Source organism: Sceloporus undulatus, chromosome 7 (genome assembly GCF_019175285.1).
Source record: "Sceloporus undulatus isolate JIND9_A2432 ecotype Alabama chromosome 7, SceUnd_v1.1, whole genome shotgun sequence".
NCBI classification, from domain to species: Eukaryota; Metazoa; Chordata; class Lepidosauria; order Squamata; family Phrynosomatidae; genus Sceloporus; species Sceloporus undulatus.
In genome coordinates this window covers 49,119,635-49,128,801 of record NC_056528.1, presented here as the reverse complement: position 1 = coordinate 49,128,801, position 9,167 = coordinate 49,119,635, and positions in this window count along the sequence as shown.

Here is a 9,167-nt window from a genome sequence, read left to right as displayed (position 1 = left end):
CACAGGAGACCTTGTGTTTCCATAAAGACTCATGTTTTCTCTGCCAGGAAGCCTCTGAAATGTTTGCAGAGTGCTTTATCTTTTTGCCCCAAATGCAAACTATCTTCCAAAATGTGCAAAAACCTTTGAAATATCTCACATGAAAGTGAAGGTTTGCATTCCTAATACTTGACCTGTGGCTTTGTTGGTTGCCTCGGAGGAATCGGGACCCATGGCCAGAACGGTGACTGATGCAAAAGGACAGGGCCAGGCTGCTCCACACTCATACATTTCTTTTCTTCAAAGCGTACTCATGCATGCCCCCTTTTCTTCATAGCTGCAAGCTGTTCCTTCTCTTGGATCTGCAGGGAACGAGAAGGCCCATGATACATCAACGTAATGTCACATCCCCAGGATTGATGCTACCTGAGAGAACGCACAAGGCGCTCGCCGACTTGAAAGCTAATATGAGGAAAGGTTCCAGCACATGCTCCCTCTCTTCTCTTGAATTTAGGTCGGGGTTGGTCTGTCCTTCATGGAATTCAGGGCTTTGGAATCCTCCATTGGGAAGGGAAGCAGAAGCGCTCTGAAACCCTGATTCAACATCACTCCCAGGGGCAATGATAGGCCAGTATCTGGGATGCATTGCTGGTGCCTTCAGCAGAACATTACTGGTGCTTCTGGGCAATTGTGAGAGGGTTGAGGGAAGTCATAGTGCCACTCTATTCTGCTTTGGTCAGGCCTCACCTGGGATGTTGTGTCCAGTTTTGGGCACCACAATTCAAAAAGGATGTTGAGAAACTGGAGCATGTTCAATGGAGAGTGACCAAAATGGTGAAAGGTCTAGAAACCATGAAGCCTTATGAGGAGAGACTTAGGGAGCTGGGGATGTTTAGCCTGGAGAAGAGTAGGTTAAGAGGTGATATGATAGCCCTGTTTAAATACTTGAAGGGATGTCATATTGAGGAGGGAGCAAGCTTGTTTGCTGCTGCTCCAGAGACTGATCTGGAGCAATGGATTCAAACTACAGGAAAAGAAACTCCAGCTAAACATTAGGAGGAACTTCCTGAGAGTAAGAGATGTTCAACAGTGGAATATACTGCCTAGGATTGTGATGGAGTCTCCTTTTTTGGAGGTTTTTAAATAGAGATTGGATATCCCTCTGTTGGGAGTGCTTTGTGTATTCCTGCATGGCAGAATGGCGTTGGACCGGTTGGCCCTTGGGGTCTCTTCCAACTCTATGCATCTATATCTGTCGCTGAAATAGCTTTATAGTGAACTGATCAGCAGATATTAGGCACACTTGAATCCATAAGTTCCATGGATGCAGTTCTTCACAATGGAATTTATGGTACACAGGCAAATTGGAGGCAAATTGGTTAAATCCCGTGCAGAAATGGGATTTAAAAGTCTGCAAAACACCCTCAAAAGTAGGTTGTTTTTCAGAGGCGTTGATGCTGATGAAAAATAACGCAACATTAATCTGAATGGAAAATGGACAAAAAACCTACCTTTTTACTTTCAGACATTCCCCACAAGGAAAAACGAGCGTGTTTTATCAACTTTCAGTTCGGATTAATGTTACGTTATTTCCCATTGATGCTGATGGCGTCTGAAAAACTACCCGCCTTTGAGGGCGTTTTTTGGACTTTTAAATCTCAGGTGCCTCCAGATCAGCTCCATTGAAACCAGTCATGCTTTGGACCTTAAGAAAGGCTGAGGCGTATCTATCCTAAAAACATTGATGCTCACTGCTTATTCATTTCTTTTATTCAGTAATAAAATAGTATTGTTTGGTTCCCACCTGGCATCATTTATGCATGGTCCATAAATACTGTTTCCAAAATATCTCTGTAGCAATTGAACCGAGAATGTACTACGAAATTGCATCCTCTGACGAACCGGATGCATATTTGCATCCTCCGACGAACCGTTTTCGTACTTTAAATAGTCTCCCCCTTCACCCCAAATATTCCTTCTGCGATATTTAAAACCGGACACTATTATTATTATTATTATTATTATTATTATTATTATTATTATTTCTTTGCCTCCAGAAGAAAGATGTACAGCATTCCCACAGTTTCACAGCGCATTGGGGGAAAAAGAATAAGCATTACATTGGCTTAATGAAGATAATCGCAAGCAAAGCTATATACTTTTGCAGAAAGGTTATATCTCTATATACACACACTACTGATTTATAAACCAATTTGAGCCAAAGAATTATTTGGATGTTATTACATTATATTCCAGTTAAAAGAAATTAATTCACCGGACTTGTTTCTTTTTCCTATGATGCAAATGTCATAAATGATGAAAATAGAAACATGCTCTTATAGGCTTGCTCAAAAGGAATAGGAAGCGCAACTAGGTAAGGGATGAGGCTTATAATCCTGTCCAAGGAAAAATTGTGGGTTAATCCTATGGGTTTTAATTGTTTAAATATGCATATGAGTTAAACGATAGGTTTCTCCCAATGCATGTACATGCTTCAGCTGGGCATCATCTTAGGTCAAGGATGGGCAAATGTTAGTTATAGGAGACCACTGTTCCCATAAGCTGCTTCGTGTGCCACATGGTAGAAAAGCAGGATATTAATTAATTAATTAATATTGCATTGACATATTATCACATAGTATCTTTATGTTCTAGTATTTTAATTGCATTTAATGGGACTTAAGCATTTAGGTATCCATGCGGAGTCCTGGAACCAAACCACCAGGAGTCCACTGTATATATTTTGGATGCACCTTCATTGTCGTAAGTCGATGGTCAAGTATTTGCCATACAGCATCAAATATCTGTGTATTTAATTAATTAATTAATTAATTAATTAATTAATATCCTGCTTTTCTCCCATATGTCAGGCAAAGTGGCTTGTGGGATCCGTGACAAACCTGGATCCCAAGACTATGGTTAGGAGAGAAGCTATATCACCCCCAAAATAATAATAATTGGGTGGCCCTCATGTGTGTAGAAATGGACCTCGGGTGTCTCACTTTCCCTTGCCTTGTCTTCGATGAAGCTTTCTGTCTTAGACATTCCTTTGATAGAGAAGACGAAGAGGATACCTCTTCTAAAGTCTTTCTGCCTCACATAGCACCTTTATGTTCTAGTATTTTAATTGCATTTAGTGGGACTTAAGCATCCATGGATTTGGGTATCCATGCAGAGTCCTGGAACCAAACCCAGCGGATACCAAGGGTCCACTGTATATATTTTGGATGCACCTTTGTTGTTGTAAGCAATTTGCCATAGACCATCAATATCTGTGTATGTCACTGTCAACTCCGTAAGCCATGTGTTGGGAATGGCGACCCTACAGATGTTGGACTGCAAGTCCCATCAAACCTAGGCAGCATAGTCAATAGTAAGAGATGTTGGAAGCAGCTGCTCAACAACTGTAACCCCTCACCGCAACCCAAACACATTTTAAGCTATTAGGGAACATTAATATTTTGGCAGAGTTGCTAACCATAAAATGTAGAACACTGTCCTTTAAACCCTTGTTCCAATGAAACACGGGTTGGACTTTAAGCCATTAGCAGTCCCTTACTTGATGGAGCACTATTCGCACAACTATTGCATTTCTTCTTCTTTGTATGGGGCTTCGATCCCAAAAGGAAAACTCTGACTCTCCCATGCTTGCTTACTTGGTCCTCTAAAGTTAACAGTTAACAACATTTTTAAAAGGAGTGTTAATTTTCCATTAAAACGCACCTATGCTATGGTTAGGTGCAGGGGGAAAAATAATGCACACCAAGAAGGACTGGAAGAATTATTTCACACCTTATAGTGACATTTCCCTGTTCGAAATGCCATCTTGAGTTCGCCACTGGGTTCCTACACACTTTCTGCATGCATATTTATTTTCACTGTTTTAAATGGAATCGCCATGAAAATCAGTGAAGTTTGGGGTTTGCATAAAGGATATCTTCTCAACTGGAATCTTGCAGCCTTTCATCTGGCAAACTTCTTTCTAGTTTCTGAAATTTGGGCCGCATCCCTTAGTTGTTCAGTTAGCACCTTTACAGGGGTTTCAGTTACACTCCCATCTTATTTTTTACTAAGGTTTGAGCCCTTTGGTGTCAAGAGACCCCTCTGAGCCGAATGAAAGGTTGCCGTTCCCAAATTAGAAGTATTGCACATTGGAACGACTCATTTGGAGCCAGTTTGAGTATTGCAACCTGGGAATCGTGGTGGGAAACGAAATGCAACTTTGCAACGCGTCGGCGGTACGCCGTCATGAAATAATATAACTAACGTAAGAGAGAGGCAGTGGAAAAATGTCACCCCGTTGAATGAGACATATTTGTTGGATCAAGTTGCGACATTCGTTGCTATGGCCCCCGCGTATCGTCTGGGTCCCCATAACCGCCCCGCACCCTTTTTTGTTCTCAGCTATGCTGGAAATATTATTGGCAAGCTCAGGTCGATGGGTTTGTTGTTGTCTAGCTTGAGTCTGTTTGTCCGGTCTTTAGGAAACAAGTCTGGCCGTGTTGTGAAGCCCACGTGTTTCGTGGTCTCTCTGGTACTCTTCGTGGGCTTTCTGGAGTCTTTTGCTCCTCAGTTTCCATTTGTGAAAGCAGTAGGTGACCAAGGAGGTGGTGATCAGGGAAAGGAGGAGAGCCAGCACCACCACCAACGCCACGGCCGATGAAAGCGACTCTTCCGTTGGTTGCGCCTCCGCGTCTCGTGTGGTGTTCAAGATGGCGTAAGTCTCGTATTCCCCGGCCGCCAAAAAAGCCGGGGTAGACGTGCCTCCGACTCTGGGCCGCATTGTCAGGAAACCAACTTATTAGTTAGATTTCTTTCGTTTCAAAGGCGCATGGGATAGGGATCCCTGTTTATCATGAGACAATAGGTTCAGAAGACCATTTTCCTTCGGATTATTGCTCCTGACGCCGCTTAGTACAGAAAAGCAACTTGGAAAGGCTGGCACACTACAAATCATGCGTATCCCAACTGTGTGTGCCCTTTGCTCTTCACTGTATGGGAACCACCTTTTGATGATGATGATGATGATTTTAAGCCTTGGGTGGTTAATTTAGAAGCATTGCAACAGTGAAGGGTTGTCCGCAGGGCTCCACTGGAAATGAGCTTGGGTTACTTAAAATGAGTGGATTGCTCTCAGCACTGAAGCGTTCATTCAAAAATCTCTTTACTGATGGCAGGAACTGGTTCTTCCAAAGGCTGCCAGTGCGACGATGAATTCCACCCAAGTAGTTTGCATTCATATATTCATGCGCCTTTCTTCTTCTGAGCTCTTCTGACGCGCAACACTCACTGCTCCTTTAGGGCTGCAAAAAGGGAGGTTTCATCCCTTGGCAGGAAAGCGAAGGGTTCTCCATGTAGTTGACCTAAGCAAATGAAAAGTCAGGGGGTTAGTTCATGATCACTTGCATACAAAAATGTGTACATTTTTTGGGAAGGGGGGGGGGACTATACAGGAGGTAGGGCCTAAATACCATAAAGACACCAGATCCCATCTGATCTTGGAAACTAAGCTGGGTCTGCTCTGGTTATTCCTTGGATGGGGGACCACCAATGAATGCCAGGTCCTGGAGGCTGTATTTCAGAGGAAGGAACTGGCAAAGCCACCTCTGAGTGAGATTCCTTGCCTAAGAAAATCCTGGATCTTGCTTAGCTTTCCGGATCAGATGGTTTCGGGTACCTTCAGGGTATTTAGGCCTTCTTTTGTTAATATGAGGGGTCTAAACACACCAAAGACACCAGATTCTTCTTTTTAAACATGGTTATTTTCAACTTCTCTTTCTCCAAATAGGGGCCTAAGGCAGCTGACATAAAGTGAAATGGTTTTAGCTAGACTTTAGTTTAATTTTTTGTAAGCCACTTTGCCTTGTTAGGAGAAAGCTGGGGTATAAATTAAACGATTGATTGATAGATAAATACATAGATAGACAGACGGACAGTCAAAATGCAGCTTAAAATGCAATAACGATAATAAATGCAGTTCAAAATCAGTTACTCAAATTGTCCTATTAGAGAGCAGAGATTTGAGTGTTGGACTACAACTCCGGAGACCAGTTTTCAATTCCCAGCTCAGCCATGAAACCCATTGGTTAGTCTTGGGCAGGTCACACTCTCTCAGCCTCAGGGGAAGCCTTGGCAAAGGTCCTCTGAACCAATCTTGCCAAGAAAACCCCATGACTTAGGGTTGCATAAGTTGGAAACCTTGTTCATCTGGATGTTTTGGACTTCAGCTCCCAACATTCCTGACTTCTGGCCAAGCTGTCTGGGGCTGCTGGGAACTGAAGTCCCAACTGCCAAGAGGAGCCATTGTTCCACTGAGGCAAAGCCCTAGAGGTTGGCACTAGGAAATGGGTGCAGGCAATATAATGTTGCACTCCTGGTGTATGGCTGTCACCAAAAAGACCCTATAAGCCCCTATTAACACCGCTGGTCAAGAGGAATGTGTGCGAGAGAGAGAGCAATCGCTTTTAATATGAACAGAAGGCGAATAAAAGGATCACGATTACTTAGTGCGCAGAAACATATGGTTTCAGATGAGCATTTTCTTAAATGGTGCTGCAGTTCCGATAATCACTTTCTGATGAAGCGTTACTAAACTGAGGTCTTTGGCCAGCACAGACCATCTTTCTTTTTCTCTCCCTTTCTCTCATTTATATTCCATCTTTTTCTCAGGACAAGATTGATGATGATGATGATCATCATCATCATCATCAACATCATCACACCCTTCTCCCAAGACTGGGACTCAGGTTGGCTTACAAACAAGCTTAGAATTTGGCCTGCTATCTTGACTTAGTATGAAGCTTGTTTGGCCGAATTGCATGATTTTGAATGAAGCTTATTTAGCCCAAAGGCTAGATTTCATCTTGCGCTTGTTTGGCCCAATGGCTTGACTTATTATGAAGCCTATTATGAGCTGACATAAAGCGAAACAATATTAGCTATAGATTATTTTAACTTTTTGGTAAGCCCCTTTGAGTATGCCTTGCCAGGAGAATGCTGCGGTCTAAATTAAATAACAGATAGGTGTTGGGTCCGATGGTTGGAAACATTTTGGAGGTCTTTAAGCAGAGGCTGGATGGCCGTCTGTCAGGGATGGTTTGGTTGAGATTTCCTGCATGGCAGAATGGGGTTGGACTGGATAGCCCTTGGGGTCTCTTCCAATTCTATGGTTCTATCATTTTGTGTGCATTTGGGAGAGCTGGGTAGAAGCACTATTCAGTCAGCTTTTGCACACTTGCACCTAGGCCAATAAAGTAGTGGAAGAGATGGAAGGAAGAGGAAACCATATGCTTTCTTCTGGTCTACAAATGCTTATACCAATTGTATATGGAAATGTCACCCTGCTCCTAAGCACCCCCATTTTTCCTTCTCTACACTGTCCTCCTTCAGTGGCATCAATAAAGTTGGTGGCATCCTACCAGACAAACGGATCAACCTTCAGGAGTAGATAGGGCCATTATGGAAGAGAAAAGATCTAGTCTACTAGTTGACTGGTCTTCTGAAGACGCCCACCACAGATGCCGGCAAAACGTCAGGAATAAACTCTTCTGGAACAAGGCCACATAGCTCAAAACCCCACAAAAAGCTATGGATGCTGGCCATGAAAGTCTTCGTCTTCACACTGACTGGTCTTTTTCAAGTCCTTCAGACTGCCAGGACTCTCTCCATGGACAGACATAGCAATAGACATCAGTAGCCCATCGCCTTCCCACAAGCTCACTAGGAGACACTGCTTTCCAAAGTGGCACCTGGTGCAGGGTCTGCACCCCCTAAAAATGCTCCCGGCACAAATCCAGATGTGCTGCCAAGTGGTGGGATGGCTGTGCCAAGGAGCAAGAGTCAAGACCTCTGCAGTAGGAAATCAGTAAAAAAAAAAAAGGAACAACCCCAGGGTCCATATGTGCATAAATGCCCAGCAGGCAACCTACAGAAAAAGCTACAGTAACAGATAACAACAGATAGCAACAACTGTGCTGCGATTCTTATGTCATGGAATGTGCAGGCTATGGAAATGCCATTGATCTGCAAGATTAGCCATTTCACCTTATTTTGGTTCTTTATCATCTTTGGCTTTGTCCACGAATGCAGGCGGCAGAACACCCAACGCATCTTTTCTCGAAAGGCTATTTATCTGATTTAAGCCATTTAATCCTAGTGCAAGGAGCCCTAGCATGCTATTCATCGATACATTTTAAGTTCCTTCACCCTGCTGCCCTTTATGGCTGTAAATGGGAATTCATGCGCATGTTGTCATATGGCATGTGTTTCTCTTATCTAGCAGGAACCCTTTGAGGAAAGCCTTCCTTCTTCTTTTTCCCCAAGGTCAAACGGCAAGGCGGCCACATCCCATGCATCTTAACATTGTTGCTGCCATTCAGCTTCTTATGCTTATTTTAAACCAGTGGCAAAAAATAAATAACCAGGGTCATTCGATGCGGTGTGAGATTTGCACGCTCCGTCCGACGCAGCTATGAAGCGTTCACATTTTGATTTATAGTTGGCTCCCTAGCAGTCGAGTCGGAAAAGGACAGCATTGTGCCACAGCAAAGCAATGTAGGAAGGAGTCACGTTCTCTCCTCTTTTATATTAAAGATGCAAAAGGAAAAGAACCCTGCTTGGTATTCATCTTACAATTATTGCAAAGAAAGTCTCTTGTACCTTTTGACACTTTAGGTAGTATATATATATATATGTATATATGTATATATATGTATATATGTATATATGTGTGTGCATGTGTTTTAAAACAAGCTCCTGCACCTTTCTTTCTCTTCTCCAAACAGCATTTTGGAAACTAACTGAAAATCAATGGAAGCAATTGATTAAAAAGAAATCAGCAAGGAAGGTTCTTCCAATCCCGCACATTGTTCTCTGTTCATAAGCCACAGAAAACAGCTTGCATTGGTAATATAACTATTGCAGAAGGGTTTGCAAGACCTGCAGGGAAATAATGGTGCAATAGAGAGGAGAGCTGGAGTTTCAGGCTCTGCGGAAGGGCTTCCCTTTGCATGCTCTTTCCATGCCTTGGAAACTAGAATCTCTTTCCAAGAGCAAAGAAGTGAGTGGACTAATGCTTTCGGTCTGAATTCTGTATGGTGAATGGGGCAGAAAATGTGATTCATTACTCTTGAGGGAACCCACCCACCCCCAGAGTCTGGGCCTTGCAATACATTTTTGCACATGAGTTG